The sequence below is a fragment of the Lissotriton helveticus genome, chromosome 8, assembly GCF_964261635.1.
Source record: "Lissotriton helveticus chromosome 8, aLisHel1.1, whole genome shotgun sequence".
NCBI classification, from domain to species: Eukaryota; Metazoa; Chordata; class Amphibia; order Caudata; family Salamandridae; genus Lissotriton; species Lissotriton helveticus.
In genome coordinates, this window is record NC_136069.1 from 31,695,675 (window position 1) to 31,714,815 (window position 19,141).

The 19,141-nt window shown below is 46.1% G+C and overlaps 1 protein-coding gene across 1 annotated transcript in view; it reads left to right on the forward strand.

The window, feature by feature from the left end:
- LOC144772273 (uncharacterized) overlaps positions 1-19,141 on the forward strand; it is a 73,726-nt gene that overhangs the window by 10,846 nt on the left and 43,739 nt on the right. Inside the window, exons 2-3 of the mRNA XM_078656505.1 lie at positions 6,170-6,247; positions 19,027-19,109. The gene's annotated coding sequence lies outside the window, so the exon portion shown is untranslated. The remainder of the gene's footprint in view (positions 1-6,169; positions 6,248-19,026; positions 19,110-19,141) is intronic.

Below are 19,141 nucleotides of genomic sequence, written 5' to 3' on the forward strand. Positions count from 1 at the left end.
TTTCGTGGGATCAGAGATATAGGGTGGTAGTCTGATCCTTTGGCTTCTTCTTCAGGTGAGGAATGATCAGATCCAGTCCAGGGCTGTTCCTTGAATGCAGGCGTCGAGTAGTCTGGCGATTAGTGTGCGGTGGGAGACGGTGTCGAAGGCCGCTGATAGGTCGAGTAGGATAACAGCTGCGGAGTGGCCTTGGTCCAGGAGGGTATGGGTGTCGTCTGTGGCGGCGAGTAGGGTGGTCTCGGTGCTGTCATTGCTTCGGAATCCAGATTGGGACAGGTCGAGGATGGCGTTCTCTTCGATGAATCGCGTCAGTTCCTTGTTGACTGTTTTCTCTGCAACTTTGGCTGCGAAGGGGAGGAGCTAGATGGGCCGGTAGTTCTTGAAGTTGGTGGGGTCAGTTGAGGGCTTCTGTAGCAGGGGCCTGACTTCTGCGTGCTTCCAGTCATCAGGGAAGATGCCTGTGTTGAAGGTGGTGTTCATAGTGTGTTGTAGTTCGGGTGCGATGGTGGCCGCGGCTCTGTGGTAGATGTAAGAAAGGCAGGGGCCGATGGGGCCTCCCGAGTGGATGCCTTTCATGGTCGAGGTGGTGTCTTCGGCCGTGACCGGTGTCCAGTTGGTGAGTGTGGGCTGGCTGGTGTCAGGGGGGCGGGGGTTTGGCTGTGGCGTCTGGTGGGTGGTCGATGAAGTTGTCATAGGAGTTTTTGATCTTGAGGTTGAAGTAGGTTCCAAGATTATTGCAGAGCTCTTGGGATGGGGTGATGTCTGTGGCTTCTCTGCGTGGGTTGGTGAATTCCTGGATGACACTGAAGAGATCTTTGGAGTTGGTGGAGTTGGCGATGATTTTGTTGTGGATGAAGTTCTTCTTGGTGGATCTGATTTGGTTGTGGTAGTCAGTCAAGGCATCCTTGTAGGTGTTGTAGTTTTCGATTGTCTTGGTGTTTCTCCAGTTGTTTTCCAGGCATCTGCAGGTGCGTCTGGCTTCTTGGAGGGCGGTGGTGAACCAGGCGGCTTTCCTGGGTCGCTGTTTGTCGTGGTTGCGTAGCGGGCGAGCTCGTCTGCACAGTTGGAGATCCAGGTGTGGAGTCCTTTGGCTCTTGCTTTAGCGTCAAATGCACCTGTGTGGTTGTCTCGGGTGAGGGTGTAGATGAGTTGCTCGTCTGTAACCTTGCTCCAATTCCTTTGTGGTGAGTGTGGGGCTAGATTGGGTCGACGGCAAAGTGGACGCAGTGGTGGTCGGTCCATGATGATTGCGTTGTGTGGCTGAAGTGAACTCGGTTTCCTGCAGGGAAGATGGGGTCGAGTGTGTCCCCTGCTCTGTGGGCAGGTGTTGTGACGAGTTACTTAAGTCCGATATTGGTGAGGTCACAAAGGATGGTGGAGTTGAGGTCACTGGGGTTGTCGAGGTGGAAGTTCAGGTCTCCCATGAGTATGTAGTTCAGTGAGGCGATGGTGTGGGGTGCGATGAAGTCGGTGATGGTGGTGGCGAAGGTTGTCTGAGGGCCGGGGGGTCTGTAGACAAGGGTTCCTCGGAGTGTCGTGTTGGGGCTGAATAACTGAGTGCCAAATAACTAGTCCCAGAGTTCCCCAATCCACACCCTCTACAGCCACCCAACCTGGATGGACCCCACACAACCAAAATCCGGCCACCTGTGGCCAACTGAAAGACATAATAGAGGAATCATCCTTGAGGGGAAATCACTAAGGGCTCGGCACTTCCCATCGGGTGGAACCTGGGTGGCTGGACAAAGTTAACGTAACAGGAAGGAACTCCCAGCTGCCGGTAAGGCAGGCATCAATGCATGGTACATATCATATACGGAAAGAAAAAAAGAGTAAGGGCGCTAGTTACGTCTCTATGAATGTAGAATAGATGCTCTGTGGGCCCGACTCAGATTCCAGGTCGCGTTGGGTTGTATTGTATTGTATTGTATTGTATATTAGATTTCTATAGCGCCTTATCACCCAGGGGTCTCTAAGCGCTTCTCGATTGGTTGGCGTGTCTCGATCTTTTAGTCATTGTCGCTGATGCGACTATCTTTTCCACTGTCCCTCTCAGATTTTTTTAGGTCTCGACTATTTTATCACGCAAGTGATAAATAGACAAGAGTATTGAGGGCCAAATAAGCTCTCAAACCAACGGCAGATTTGCCACAGTTCATGTGCTTCGTGCGCGTGCACAAACCAGCTACGTCACAAACCACCATTTGTCTGTCAGTGCCTCACACACTTCAAAGGCTCCGCTCCCCGTCCCCCCGCCTGCATATCGCAGTCTCCTACTTCTTCAAAGGCTCCGCTCCCCGCCCCTCCCCCCCCCCCCAGCCTGCACATCGCACTCTCCTACTTCACCTCCCACGGCCGCTCTTCCCATTCACGCGCTCTGCAGGTCACCATTTGCCAGCATGTGTCCTCCGCCCTGTTTGCTGCCAAACTCGTCTCCTCTCTTCTCTGTCGCTACAGGTTGTTTTTAAGCCCCCCTTTCCTGCATCCTTCCTTTCTTTGCTCGTATTCGTTTTTTTTTCTCTTTGCTTGCATTTCACTTTCTCCATTTTTATTTTTGCTTTAAGCTTGCTCCTTCTCATTGGGTACAGCTGCTTGGACGTTGTGCTTTATTGGTCGCTTCATATTTACAAAAAAAGCGCTCACCGCACACGCCCGCTCCCCCTCCTTGGCTACAGCTGCTATGGACATTGCACATTATTAAACATTGTTATATTTACAAAAAGGGCATGCCGCAACATCTCACTTTAACTTAAACTATGGTAGCAGCAACTCTTGTGTGGCTGCTTTATATTGACCAAAAAGCACTCACCGGGACGTCGCACTTTAACTTTAAATATTGTGTTTTTATTTACAATGTGACACAACGTACTTCAGATTTAACATGCCAGCTGCGCGCCTTACTTTTGTGCTGGGCGGCTCAACTGAATCTACTTTTAAAACATTTGTATGTTTTTTTCAACAGCGCACCTTGCCGGGCTACTTTCACTATGGTATCCATGCGTCTATTGTCAGCAGCTCACTGCCCCTTTAAGATGCATGCTGTCCTCAAGGCCTGCTCCTCCAATTGGCCACTGCCTGCGCTTTTAAATCCTGACATACGTCCTGCTGCAGAGACTACCCACAGCACATACCGCATTGGCTTTTTATCATTTTTAAAACCAAGAGCTTTAACTTTCACAAATGTGACACCTATTGCATTGCAAATGTTGTATTTTTAGTCACTGATCCAACACAGATCAGTAACCAAAATTAAACAAGTATTTGCAATGCAATAGGTATAGCATTAGTGAAATTTCAACATGACGGGCGCCTGCCTTTACTTTAAATGTATACATTTTTATAGCATTGATGGCACCCCGCGCTCTAGCTTTCAACATATAAAGTTAAAGCTCGGCACACCGCAAAGGCTACAAAACTACACAAAAAATGCTTGTTCTTCTGTAAGTCTTTCCCCCTGCACTCTCTGTTATTCTGTCACCCACCTGCTTCATTCACCCTGATTCCTCTCTCACACTTGTCCATGTGCTCTATCCACTGCTTCCACCACCAGCGCCCTTCGTGCAACTTTCCCTATCACCTTGTTGTGCCTTTCTGCCCTCTGTTAGACTCGTGTTTCCCTTGTATTTCTGCCCTTCTGCCCTCTGTTAGACTCGTTTTTGTGCCTTTCTGCCCTTTGCATCACCACATCATCACTCAGCGCTACCCCAGCATCAATCCGCACCACCACAGCATCACTCAGCATCACCACAGCATCACTCAGCACCACCACAGCACCACTCACCACCACCACATTATCACTCAGCAACACCAAATTATCACTCAGCACCACCACAGCACCACTCACCACCACCACCACAGCACCACTCAGCACCACCACAGCACCACTCAGCACCACTCGGCGCCACCACAGCATCACTCGGCGCCACCACAGCATCACTCGGCGCCACCTCAGCATCACTCGGCGCCACCACAGCATCACTCGGCGCCACCACAGCATCTCTCGTTGCCACCACAGCATCACTCGCGCCATCACAGCATCAATCTGTGCAACCATTCAACAACAACTGGTTCAATTATGTTCTCTCAATGTTTAAAGCTTTATTACAAATGTCACAAAAAGATGTTATTATTTCACTTCTCTTCTTGGATTTTCATCACAATAAAATACACTGAACATAATCTTCACAAAAGTTATTTACAAAAGTTTAAGCTATTGCCATTATAAATTACAATCACTATTATTTAAGTATTAATTATTAAAAAAAATTAAAAGCCGTTGTTATTTGTAATATCAATACATCTAAGTCACGTAAATACAAAACATGTTGCATTACAAATGCTATAGGTGCCACATTTGCGAAAGTTATAACTATTGGCATTGTAAATGACAAAGCTATTCATTTAGCTATTTTCAAAACCAACACATAAATAAAAAAATTGTCATTTACAAGACCAATAGCTCAAACTTTCATAATGCGAGACCTATTGCATTGCAAATGCTTGTTTACTTTCTTGATTGTCAAGAGAGAGGTGCTGCAGCAGTGACCCCACTAAGGCTGATGAAATTCAGTCTCTAGGGGCTTTGGAATGAGGCAGTCAGACCCTATGCCATGCGGGCGGTGAGAAACATTTGTCTTGCAGCAGTCCCTCTTCAATGTTTAACAGATGGCAGACTGCCCCCTTTTTGTTGTGATGCAGCCTTCGTGGCCATCAGAAACTTCCAGTAAATGCTTCAGGCGTCTTAGGAAAACACACCAAGGAGCATTTTTTACACTAACTGATGCCAGTCACACTATCAGTGACTAGATTGATATAATGCAGTTGTTCTAAAGTAGTGTAATTAAACAGCCCCCTCTCCCCCCAGTGAAGGTGCGACTGGTTTAATGTTCTAATGAAATTAATGCAGCTCTTTGTGAAATTGTTGTTATCGATGAGCTAAATTGTGCATGTAGTGCTTACTTATTTCTTATACTGACTGGGTGTAGATATATGGTCTCACAATAGTACTTTTTGTGGCAGAAATCTCCCAGTCAAACCTTCTTTTTGGGGTTATATATTTTTTTTCCTTACTGCATTTCACCTTGATTTTTTTTCTATCCTGCTATTTTCAAATTTCACCAGCTACCACTGGTCTGCGATATGACTCAGGGCTACAGTGACATGTAGGAGTAAAGCTGCTTTTTCTGTACTGCCTTGTCTGTGGCCTATCGCCTGTATGTGTAGGTGGTCACATGCTTTTCTACTGCAGAGAGAAAGAAAATAATACACAAAACACTTATAGCTGACCATTTTGCATTTCACTCCAACCAAGATGTTAGGTTTGCCTAGTTTCCTCAGACTCCATAGATCAAATATTGTGCTAGGTGCAACTAAAATGTAACAAGCATCGGGGACTGGAGACGGCGGAGGCAAACAAACTGCTGGAGGCGTGCTGTGCAAACAACAACAGGCACAAACACCCCTACATCAAAAATATCAAACACCAATACTGCCCTCCAGACCAAAGCCTAGACTGCTCTTGTCTTAAACCTCAGAGGTCTGAGATAAATACAGAGCCAGACAGACTAGGCCAGGTGCAAAGACATAGCAAACACACGGAGATGATGGACTGAGCTCTGAAACCTTTCAGACACTCACCCCCAGTCACTATTAGATTTAGGTTGAATCCATCATTGTTCTTTAGCTCGTTTCACCACCCCATTTCAGACCCAACCATATGCAAATCAGTCTTGTCTCTGTTCCTCATGGGAACCGTTCAGCCCAAGCCAGGTGTTTCCTGGACCGGAAACAATCATCATGGGACCGGTTTTGGGGTAACACCCTTCACCAGCCAGGCTAACATGAATCCAGTGGCAAAGTGAGCAAGGGTCCTTTTGCTGGGCATACTGTGCCAACTGCAAATACAGAGAGATGTACACACACACAAACAAAGACACCCTTAAACATATTCAATCACACTTTAAAAACACGCAGACTGTACATGGAACAGAGGCTCTTGGGGGCAAACAGAGGGTGTGGCATATGGGTTTGGTTTAGTTCTGAAACAGAGGCCACCTACAAGCCTCCCTGGGAATCTAAATGTTTTTTTGATCTCCATTTATCATATAAGCTCACATTCTTCAAAAAGTCTACCAAAGGCTCACAGAACCATTTCTCCTATTGTTCTTAGGCTCAGGCCTTGCAGACTCCTCCTTAGCTCCAGAGACTGAATGGCTCGACCTGCAGTTTCCTCTGATTAAAGGAAAACGTGAGTTTCTTTTTAACCAGATAAAATAAAAAAATCTCAACATGTTTGGATAACCAGTTCCTCTCAAATTCTCATCTACGGCTGTTCTTCCCAGCTCTATCGTATCCAGCTATGTTCTACTTTCTATGTACAGGTGCATTTCTTTTTTTTTATTTCCCCTGTCTGTTTTATTCTTCTTCTGTTGTGCTCTCATCCCTTCACACTCTCTTTGCCTGAACCCGCCTCACAATTATAAGGCCCTTAGTTAGGCCATCAAGACTTGCTTCTAAAAGAAAATAAACCCAGAAGATTTTAGGGCTCACCCTGTAAGCAGTATTCTATGCACCATTGTCATGGTTCCCCCGCCCGCTCATCCCCATTGTGTCACTCATGGTCTCTGTGTCAGCCTCTATGCCCGCACTCTTCATGACCTGTACCTTCCCTGAACTACCGCTGTCACGCACCTGGTCAGTCAAGGTCCTCCCAAGAACCATGGTGGGACCACAGCATTTCCAGGTTAGGTGCCGGCTCCCGTCGGTGTCGTTTGTCTGTATTTTGAGGTCGAACTCTTGTCTGTGTGGTTTTCCTCCCTCCAACAGCAGCTCCTTGGTTTCGATTTTTGGCTATTTGGGGTAGTTAGTGCTTAGACCCCGTACCTTTTTGTCCACAATAGGTATTCACACCAAATTTGTGTCCTTTACTTCTAACATCCTAAGGATTCTAAAGGTACCCAGGGTTTGTAGATACCACTTGACGGGCCCAAGAAATTAGTCAAACTACAACAAAATATTAGTTTGGGGGGAAAAATTGAGAGAGTGCTGCAGAAGAACGTATCTTTTTGTCCCTGCAAATGGGGATAGCGAGGTCCTGGTGGGATGCCCCAAGGCCAGGTGCCCGCAGCCAGTATGTCACGCGAGGCCGCCACAGAAGGCCCTGCTGCAAAGCATGCAGCGCTGCACCGGTGGTGCCGGCAGCGGCCCGCACTGCCCCTCTTACCACCTGTGGGTAGCCCAGGTGCCGCCAGTCTCAGGCCCAGGCTTGAGGTATGCACCACAAATGCTGGAGCTAGCCCCATTCTCACCAACAACTGATGCAGCCTGGTACCAGCCCGGGCAGCCCAGGCATCAGCCGGCAGCCGCCAATGTAGTAGTGGGGGCCGCAATGTGCACGGGGCACAATGAGGAGTCTCTTCCCGCCCCAAACGTGCAGGTTTGCGAGTGCATTCTGAGCCACGCAATGAGCAGGGTAGCCACGGGCCCTTGCTACAGCCCGTTCGCATACTAAAGCGTGTTCTTCAGGGGGAACACAGCCCAGAGGAAATAGCAAGCAGCAGCCACAACCTGTCTCCTGGCTTCACCCTTCATGGGGAGCGCGGCAGTCCACTCTGGGACCGACCAAAGCGCACGGTCTCACAGAGTGAGGTAGGCCTCACCCTGATGTCAGTAGGACACCACACACTGCTCGGTGCCGCGGGCTCCAGAGGTAGCCAAAGTTCGCCAGCATGGCCTGGCGGGTTGCAGTCTGTATGATGGCTTTCCGGGTTGGTGGCCAGCCCCCTGTATGTCGGTTGCCTGCTGGATTGTAAGTTCGGCTGACAGAGCCTCTCTAGAGAGGGCCCTTCTTGCAGTCTAGCTAAGCTCCACCTCCCTTCTTACTTTCTTTTTTTTAATAATTATTTTTATTGTTTTAAAGCAAAAGAATAAACAGACATATCCGGTGCCATATACACATCCAATGATAACTGGGTGAATTGGTACAAAAACAGGATAGAGGTAGAGCAATAAAGAATTCTTCGAGAGGTCCGTACTATTAAGCACAAAATTAGAATTGACATCAGTATAATCGCTAAACAGTTTAGAAGCGGATCCTCAAAACCCTCTCACCCATAAATCAAAACAACAGGAGAATCATGGCAACCTGACACTAGAAGTTAAGGATTAGAGTCCGGATATTTCGACAATATCACGAGTAAAGGAAAGACTAAGAAAAAATTTAAAAAAGAAAAATTATATGGGCGATAACAAAATGAAAACAATAAACCCATCCCCCCACCCTGCACCCCTGCAAACGGCCATCGCCTAACCCCCAGTAGCAGCGTGCCTGTCGCCCCAACTAACTAAGTTCTAAAAGAAGAACTCTACCGAAGTAGAGAAGAGAAGTGGAGGAGGGCATATTCGTACGGGCTCCCGGTCCCCCCGCACCCCCCAAGAACCATGAATCCCCAGATTGAAGTCAAGAAATCTATCGGACAACAAATATATGTCTCTACAGGGGAAACTTCAATCACCGCCCAGCCTTCCTAAAGCATAAGTTTAACAAATCCCGTGTCCATCATACGTAAGTCAAACCCAGTCTTTCAAACTCATCCTTGCCCCTTCCAATCAGACACATGAGTCCCCTCCGGAAAGCCACCTCTGCCACAGAACAGTCCGAGTACAAAGAAACTGTAATAGAACTCAATGCAGGACAAAGCAGAAGAACGAAAGTGCTGTGAACACCGTCAGGTCCAGAGACTCCCTTCCCCGGTATGAACTCCCAGCATTGAGTCGTCCGCCATCTTAGCGGCTGCGATGTATAGGGGAGTGACGCAGTTTCATTCCGATAACAGTTCTCATCAAAAGTCTCTGGAGTGGGAACATCAATTAGTCCTTCCATAGTCGGCAACGATCGTAGGCTTAACAATCCATTGGTGGCATCAAGTTTGTTCTCATCGTCCGAAACACTGGTCAAAGGTTCCGATACCTCACACAGTACGGGGTCTACTTCCTCCATCAGAGTGGCCATCTTGGGTGTCTCGGTCGTCACCGTTTCTTTTAGTGCAGTACGGTCCGGTCCAATTCGTACCATCTCAGACAAGCGCGCCACCATCGTCTGAATGCGGCCTTCAAAGTACACATGAATTGACTCAATGGCTGCCAACACAGTCCGTAGCGACGGGTCACTTCCGGTCCGTTCCACTACTCTTTGATCGGTGATAGTCATGATTGCTTCCCCCATCGAGTCGATCTCTCAGAGGGGGACGGGCGAGTCGGGAACGGTCGACTGCAGAGGGAGACTTATCAGTTGGTCCGATGATACCCTAGGTCCGCCACCGCAGGCGGAGACCCCGACCCAGCGAACACCAGCGGGACCTTTACCGGGTCACCGGGAAGGACCCCCGCCCACAGCTGCCACCATTGGGCTGTCACCCCTCCTCCGACTTTCACCAAGGCTGCCAAACGTCATCCACCTCAATCCGAGAAATCGAAAAAAAAAATTCCCCACTCCGGTATACCGGAACCAATCACACTACCACAGCGATGTTGTTGAACTGAAACCCGGATGGGCCAGTACTCGAGACCCTGGCTTCTGGGCAGATCTAGGTTGCAAACTTCCACTCTGCATATCTTCGGCAGCCAACAGGTAGAAATCTCGGGATAGCACCATTAATCTCACGGCAGGTTCATACACACGGTGGCTGGGCGCAAGAACAGGATAAATGACAGGATATTCCGGCGGGAGTCGGAGGTCGGCGGAGCCGGGAGCCCACGCGGCCATCTTGGTTGCTAGCGTGGCTCCTCCCCCCCTTCTTACTTTCTTAATGTTTTCTCCAATTGAACCCCTTCACAGTTGTCCCTTAAGGTTGTTATCCTTCAAAACAGTTATTTTTGTATGCCATCACATCAGCAGGGCATGTCATGGAACTACAAGTGCTGACTGTAAAACCACTCTCTACTACCTTCTTTCCAGACAAACTGGTATTACGGACCAGAACTGCCTTCCTCCCTAAAGTGGTTACTCCATTCCACTTATGTCGATCCATTACACTTCCCATCTTCTATCCTCCTCCTCCTTCTATGAAGGATGAAGGAAGACTGCGGGGACTTAACCCGAAACGTGCAGTCGGCTTCTTTATTGATAGAACCAAAGAATTCAGACTCAATGATCAACTTTTCATAGGATACATAGGGAAAGTGAAAGGAAAAGTGATTCACAAACCAACACTCTCAAGGTGGATCAACCTGTGTATCAAAATCTGCTTCTCCATGGCTCAAAGGGAGCCACCTAAAGGTGTTCATGCTCTTTCTGCTAGAGCTACATCACCTAGTCTGCCCTAGTTTGAGGTGTTCCTCCAGCAGATATATGTCTTTGTTCTCCCTTCACAAGCTTTCAAAACACTACTGCTTGGATTCAGAAGTAAGAAGGGATAGTTACTTAACTCGCTCAGTTCTACGGGACTGTTTGGTTTACTCAGCCTTGCTCACACCTCCAAGTGTGTCACTGCTTAGAAATTCTATTCAAAAGGTGTGGAATCTGCAGGTAGATGTATCCATCAGAAGAACAAGTTACCTACCTTTAGTAATTCTTTTACTCCCCAATCCACCCTCCTCCCCATAGCTACCAAGACGCCTTCTCATTCCTACTTACAGCTGTTTACAAAAGCATCTTTTATACATAGTTTCTAATTACATTATGAATAATACATGTAGCATCAATATTCAATTGATACTTTTGCGAATCACGCCTATCTTAGTAAGTTAGTATCTTCTGTTAGTCTGAAAGGGGCAACAAAAAAAGAATGAGAACTGATGTCAGCATGCCACGGCATGCTTTATGGCTCCAGTGACGTCACACAGTATGGAGGGGAATTGGAACTGGCGGACAACGGCGGCGTGGGAGAGCTAACGGAGAAGGCAAATAACTTGTTAATTTCTGCACTATTTGTTTGTTAGGTCGAATCTACTCCCAGTCACGCAAGCAACACTAGGTCGTGTGGGAAGGGGCGACCTGCTGTTTGGAGCAGAAGCGCAAAAGAACAACAGACACCACTTTCGGTAGGAGGCGTACTAAAACGTGACTATCCTGGGACAATATCTGGATCAATAAACGGAAAGATTTGATTGAAGGCGATAAAATGAGAACGTTGCCTTGGTTACAAACAGATTAAGAATTAACTAGACTACAGATGTATAAATATATACAGTTGGGAAAAGTACTCTAGGCAACATACCTACAGATTACAGGAGCGATTACGGACTATGGAAGGTAAAGCGCTGGGGGTGATTGGGATGGGGGGGCTGTATCCACTATATGCAGAACCCTTGTTCATAATATGCTGGATGGGTTGTAGAATTTCTGAAACAGAAGGGGGACTCGCCTAGGCACAGTGGAAGACGTTGCCCTATCTTGCGTAAAGCTGAGGTCATCATAGTTAACAACATTACTGGTTTCTTTATTGGTTGCGCCTATGATGTCTCTGATGTTGTCGTAGTCCTTCATCTGGAATGTGAACTCATTCTCAGTTTTCCCATTGTTAACATCCTGAGATACAAAAGTGACCCAGTGCCCTTTTAGGTGAATAGCCTTTGCGAGTGTTGCCATAAAATAAAAAATTTGTTGATTATTGAACATTTCAAAAGGATTTCGCTCTCCTTGTTTCATTATGAAAGTGTGACTGTATTTTAATATGCCATTCTCTGTTCTTACTAAGGCGTTTTCTTCCCCTCTGGGTACACGAGGGGTAAGAATACTGTCACTCTGTGCCTTACCCGGTTTCTTTTTCCATCCAACAATTTTTTGAGTACTGACAGAGTTCCTTATTACTCGGGCTCTATACGAGCCTGCGAAATAGTTGCCATAACAACGTCCATAACAACTTTCTCTTCAGCTCTCTATTTGGTTGCCACCTATTGGTTCAGCAGCCACCACATGATCGACACTGGTTCCGGTAGAGTTTCCTATCTCTTGGGCTCAACGTGAGCCCGTGTAACAGTTACTATGATAACTTCTTCCTTAGTTTCTTGAATGCTTTCTATCTATTGGTCTAACGGCAACCACGTAAACGCCGTTAGAACCAATCAGAACTTGCTACCATAGAAACCAGGAAGTGCCAGTCGACACGTACGGCGGCACATTTTCATTTCCTTTTACTATTTATAGACCTCATCTACGGGCCTCCTCAGTCTTCGGGGTCCGGCGTAGGGGTATGCAGGTGCAATAACGGGTGCCTAGCCAAGGAGGCGTGAGTACTATGGAAGCAAGATAAGTACACCACTTTTAGCCTTAACGCTTTCATGACCAGCTTTCCTTTTCCTCTTTGTTTTTATAGGGTGTGCCATTTCGCTATCCACCCTCCCCCCCACCCCCGTGACCCATGGCGCTCAGAATTGTAGCGCCTAATGTAAGAGCGTGTTTCGAGTGTTTGGGAATGCTTTACAAATCGATTCAGTCGGAGTATGAGTATTTCTCAACAGCCCTAGTATGCACCACGAACTAGATAGTCTGTACTATACCACTCGTATGACCTATATCTATGGGCTGTTTCTCACCCTTTGTTTCGTCCGTGTTTTATTGCTAGCACGATATGAGACATGAGGTACATGTGTCCCTGTGTCTCCGGAAGTTCGTTGTTACCTTTTATGAGCACGAGTTCACTATAATCTCACTCGTACTCTATAGATGGATAAGCAGTCACGATGGTAACACCCCAAGCAAGTGTGTGTGTCTACAGATGACAATGAACGCGATTTCTAATTACGATATCTTTCTCTTTTTATTCCTATTTATGTTATGTCTGTCATATGTTTTTGTCTTGTGTTTATCAATTGGAATAAACTAGGTTCCACTCCAAAACTTTGGAATCTTTGAAACCATATACTTTTTTGGATTTTTTAACACTAGGAACCCTTGGTCAGGGTGGGCCTTAGCGCGCTCATACCGCTAGGGTTCAGACACTATTCTTATCACTCACATCTGGTCCTGACGAATGCCTGATTAAACTACATCACATACGCTGAAACATGTTGACCTAAAGCACTACACTTAGGGGTAAATCTGGACTTGTAATTTTGGTCCTTTACCCTCCACTGTTTTTATACTGTCCAATTGGCAAACTAATAAAATACTTTTTTTGACCTAATTGTGACATTTTAAAATTATCACTTCACTTTCACGAACCAGCTCCGCAGTCTTCTGGCGTTGTAGCACACTGGGGTGGCATTCGGCCACTCCCGGTGGGGCCCAATGATGAAGCATGTCACCAACTAGTGGTGAGTGAGGGCCTTTTATAGAATCCTACAAGGGTCTTTCTATAATAGCACACTTGCTGACAAACTTACTTGGTTTTGTCCAATAAGTCACCTTTGTGACGCTCCTTTGTTGTTTATGTATGATTAAGATAGGGGTATAGGAGCGTCTCTCTTCTTTCCCTTACTTTCTTGTTGATACAAGTGATTATGGAACATGTCCATACATGTTACAGGGAGCGTTCGATAAAATGGTGCTCCAAAAGAAACCTAAACACTTATATTGTAGACTTTTTATATCCTTACATTCTTACACAGAAGCCCAACTATTACATTTATCAGGGAAACGTAATATTTAATTAGACACTGTCTTTGCTGCCCTCAATCCTTCAATAATTGTTTCTCGATATGGTACACTCAAACTTGATCTGGTTTTATTTTGTTTTACTCCTCGCTGTAAAACACATCCTTTCACCTCCTCCTCTAAATTAAAATCTGTACCAATGATTTGTGGACTTTGTTATTAACTCAATAACAATTGGGGCAGATAAAACATTGGTTAAATAATCGGTCATATTGTACTAAACTATGTCTTCAAATGATGATCAGCTCTGTCATGTGAAACAATCCACTCTACACGCATTCTGTATATTCCAAGACCTCACCCCCTCGGCCATTATAGAAGTCTACCAGTTCTATAGGCCATTATTTCACTATACATGGTCCAGGAAGGCCTACAACAGGGCTCAAGTAGGATACCACTCTGCAGTCACCAAACCAACCATATTTTATCATGTTGGTGTAGACACCGTCTAGCTCCATAGATAGGATATTAAAGATTCATGCAGCGGTCTGGCCCCTTCCTCCAGCAAAGGGCTTTCGGCATCTTTCCTTACCAGGCAATATCACTCTTGGCCACCACCAGGCTCAACCATAGAATCTTTTGCTGTCTGTGTCGCTTGTAACGTGCCGTAGGACCAACTTAGGATCTCAAAAGAGCTGCCAGCCCATCACCCTCTCTTTGCACAAGAGCACTCTTCCCCATAAGGTAACCACGTTTTCACAGGTCCACATGGTATGCGTAAGGTCTCCTCTCTGAATGGAGCATCTCAGACAGTTCAGTCTTGTGACCAATCTCTCTGCCCGGCGATTAAGTACGTTTATTTATACTTGCTATTTAAAACCATAGCATACACATTACATTCAATAAAACGTTCTCATCATAAAATAATTCCAAATATTGCCTTTAAACAAGAAAATATAAACTCACCATCCATTAAACTCATCATATATTCCTTTGCGCAGGGTTAAAAAAAAGACAATTTGTATAAAACACATACTATTTATAAAATATGAGCGGCTATTCCATATATAAAAGACAAGCCCTTTGTGGCTGTTTCAAGATCCTACAGTCCCTTATGTGTCTCTAAACTGCATATTTGCCTTGCTATATTTATAACGTGCCAAAATCAAATGGGAATGGATCACTTGTACCTGCTACCAGGGTAAACTATGTGCTGTCTGTCAGTACTTAAGAAGTACTTAAAAACCCTCTTTCATGCTGGCAGACCATGTGGTGGTTTATCTTGGTTCTCCGCCTTTGTTAGATGCGTGACAGCATCATCATCGGGTCTCTCTTTTGTATGCTTCCTCCACCTGAAGGGACCCGCTGGTTTTCACAGTAGTGATAAGAAATCGATGGTGAGTGAGAAGTGTTCAAGTCCGGTGTTGTGCTCCTTTAAAACGTGATCCTCATACTACCTAAAAATAACAGTTTTATTCCATCTGGTGTATGGGAGGACTGTATAAAAATTAAAGTTTGTGCAGCGACGGACTGATTATGAGTCCGCAGCACTCTCGTGGATGGTCGACATGTTTCAGCCCCCTATGCACCCTCAAAGGGTCGTTGGGCTTTTTTTAGGACCTATGAACAAAGTGAGAATTGAGTCTTGTCCAATTCAATCGATCAGAGTGAATACTCTGAAGTAGAGGACAATTATACCTTATAGAAGTCTCGATTCGGGCTTCAACTGGGCCGCTGTCAACGTAATACCTGCTGTTTCGCGGTGCTGCACAACTTGAGCAGGCTCTGCTTGCAGGGACCCAGGTGGACAGGCCAGGCTGGTAGGTCGCTCGGATAGCAGCGGCGAGCACGTACTCGGCTCCCCTTTGAGTCTACCTCCCGCCGAAGCTGCCTAATTCATACCAGGAAAAGGGTTTGTAATAGACACATACGAATAAACCGTTTGTCCTTTAAATAGCAGCACTTCCTCATTGAAGGAGTGGGAGGATTATAGGGTGTCTCTTTCCCTATTTTCTCCCTTCTCTTGCTTTTTCATGGTCCTGAGGAAGCGCTTAAGGATCCACTAGACACCACTAGATAGCGCGAAACATGTCGACCCTGCACCACTAGACACAATAGTACTTTCACACACGGGTTGAGAGAAGTGGGAACCCATTTGTTTCCATCCCCACTCTACTAGCAGAACCAGCATCTCCACCCTTGTTTTGATTTTAGCATAACTATTTGTACCCTCCAATGAATACGTTTGGGTCACAACTGGTTATTTTATCTACCCTCACTTTCATAACCTTGTTCCCACACACCCACATGCACAACTGCGGCACCTCCTAAAAGATCTCCACCAAAGTGCCTTCTATGAGGGCCCGTAAGGGACTGCAGCGCCACCCCCACGCGGAGCAGTGCCCAATGATTACGCTTCACACTCGCAAGGGTGTGTGAGGGCACAACAAACACAGGAGGATCATTCTCCCCACTCACATTCTCATTCCTTTTCGGAGACATCCCCCAAGCAAGCATACGAGGCTGCACTTTATTTATTCTTCCTTCCCTAGGAACTACTACCTCCTCTCATATTTGGCATTGTTCTTTGGAGCCACGGTACAGGACCTTTTCCAGAGGCTCCACGTCCCTCTCTCTTTGAATTTTGGATACACAACCAAGATAAACCGCCACATGGTCTGCCTGCGTGAATGAGGGTTTTTTAGTACCTCTTTAAGTACTGATGGACAGAACATAGTGGACCCTGGCAGCAGGTACAGGTGATCCATTCCCATTTGATTTTGACTGATTAATAGGAAGCTGAATGGATCAGACCTTCTTACTCCCCCATTCCCTGATTTGAATATATAAAAACCGGAAAACTGGCGGAGGTGGAGTTAGGCCAAAACGGTGCCCCGTGTATGCATGGCAACCGGTATCGTGCAGCTACCCAGACTCAAACCCTCCACTCTGGGAATCAGTCATCGCCAACACTCAGCGAGCAAGAGCTCTAAAACCCGAACAACCTGCGCCCCCAGCCCGGTACATTATCAGGCGGAGGATGGGCACGAATTCAACTCGTAAGGCACTTACCGGAAAGATGCGCGGTCACAGCCGTCACAACCTACCCCCACGAGCCTGGTCAGGGCATCAGACCGACTGGTGGCCTCCATTACGTCAACTCGCAGTATTTGTAATGATCCCGCTTCCGCCTCGCCAAGCTCCTGGTGGGCGGGGCCGCAAGCATGCGCGACTGCGCATGCGTCATAAACTTACACTGAGAAGCGAGCTCCCCCGACCTGGTTTCAGTAACCAGCCGCGGATAGTGGCGGCCATGTTGGTGGTGGTGCCCGGGCGAGTATCGAACTAAAATAGACCACATAAATTAAGGTGATTGGTGTTAGTAATATATAGTGGTGGTCGGAAATCAAGACCACAACGAGACATAAAAAAGGAAATTAGAAAATTAGACCTGGCTCAATCAAAGGGAATCTTAGCAGATAGTTAGTCATTGGCCGACAGATAGTATTGAGCTGTGAAGAAGCTCAACCATGGGAACATCCTCAGTATTGTGTGCCAGGTCTATGCAGTTGGTGGGGTTAAGCGGGGATGCAGAGTGTAGAGATAGCATCCTAGTGGTCTGCGAGGGCTGAGTAGACCCGTCTGGATAGTGTATATCCCATGTAGGTATAGAGTGAATGTCAAGTTCCCCAGCTGGTAAAGGCTGTGGCATTAGTAGGGGGCTCATTGGGCCATAAGAGTAAATGCCAAGTCTGATAGTATATTGCCAGGTGCCAGATGATATAAGTTGATAAGCTCTGCCAACCTATCATGCGGGAATGGGGGTCCTATGTTGGATGGACTCAATAGGCTGTGTTCAGACCGGTGAGGTGTGCACCAAATCAGATAAGATAAGAATCATAGTTAGCGTGCCAGCGACACCCATGGCACTGAATCATTAAGACCAAGGGTGTCCAGTTTAAGCCCAAACCCCAATCTTAACTGGGCTCACGATGCTTTCAAAGAAAGGTGGAACAGTGATCTAAAGACTTTTGAAAATATGAGATTTAAGAGAATTGCAACTCTGTTCCGAAGTACTTCACTACCGTATGTAACAGTCGGAAGGAGCGTTGCTGCAATGACTTTCAATAGTGGTGCATAGCTTGGGCCATGTAAGGTTCTTTGCAAAATACGAAATGCCTTGGTCAAAGAGACCTATTCTCTCTTCAAATCCTCCCTATGCTGTTTAAAAGTATCCCAATCATTAAAAAGTACTCACAGGTATCCATAAGTTGCTGTCTGCTCTAGGTGGTCATTTCCCAAGAACCGTTTATTGACTTTTATTTATTTTTCCGTTATATCACAGGTGTCACATCAACAGGAAGTCCTCCCCTCTCCTTTACACATTTCAGTGAGGAGATTTGATGGGTCTAAGCCTGTCAGACCTATCAGAGGTCTTTTGAAAGGCTTTGGAAGGGGGTCTGAAGAAGTAGAAGGTGAAGACCTACCCCTTTTCTGTGATCTCCTGGATGGATTCGCAGATGAAGCATCATTACTGTCACTTGAAACAGGATCTTTTTGTGACTTTAATTTTTGAAGCCAAGTGAGCAGACGCCCCTCACGGTCCAGCAAGATCTTAGTTGAAAAGGTCCGACAGATCTTGCAGTCAGAAGCTTTATGGTCCGGATACAAACAATAAATACAGTCTTTATGTTTGTCCTCCACATAAAGTCTCTTCTTGGAGCAGGTGGCACAAGCCTTAAAAAGAGCCTATTTTTCCTTGTCTGACATAATGAAATCTTGTGAAGAGTTGAGATGAAAAAAGTAGTTGTTGAAGAAAAAAACTGAGCAGGGCTCAGTGGAGACTCCCTTGCACAGCGTACGGTAGAAAATCTGAGGCTCTCTCAGGAAGGTTCTATAGGGTGAGGCTGTTCTGATTGGCTGTTCACTTTGGTCTCTTTTACAAAAAGAGGTGGATATGCTACAAAATGAGATGAGGCCTAGGCCTTATTCTTTTTTTGTACCTATTTCTATGGTATTTCTTATTTACCGGGGACTCCCATCTCAACGACGGGGAATGATACAAACAATGGGAATCTATGAAATTTACCAATACTGGAGAACCAAAGTTACAAGTAAGTAAGTTGTTTTCTTCACTACCATCACAATGGTCTCACCCTGCCCTTAGGCACAATTTTTCTGGTTGTTGCTAGCACAGTCTGAAGAGTGCAGAGCACCTTTTTACAATTGTATCTGGTTACTTACAACTGCAGTTTTTATGAGATATGGAACGTTTTTCTGTTGTGAGTATGGGGGTATAAAAAGCTTTGCAATGAGTGTATAACTTCCATAGTCATGTGAGCGGCTTCACCCCCCTACCCCCCATGGCACCTGTCTTTGCTGATAAAAACAAATATCAACCTGCTATAACTACCCTCCTTATTACCATTGATTTAAATGACTCTAAATGTGCACTGGATAAGGTTGAAATATAATTACTTTTTGTATTCCAGGTTCACATGGTCCTTCACAATCCAGTGATTTCTATATGTCATGTACAAATTCTTCGCTAGAATCCAGATACATACTATTACTAGTAAGTTACTTGCTCACTATTACTGGAGTTCT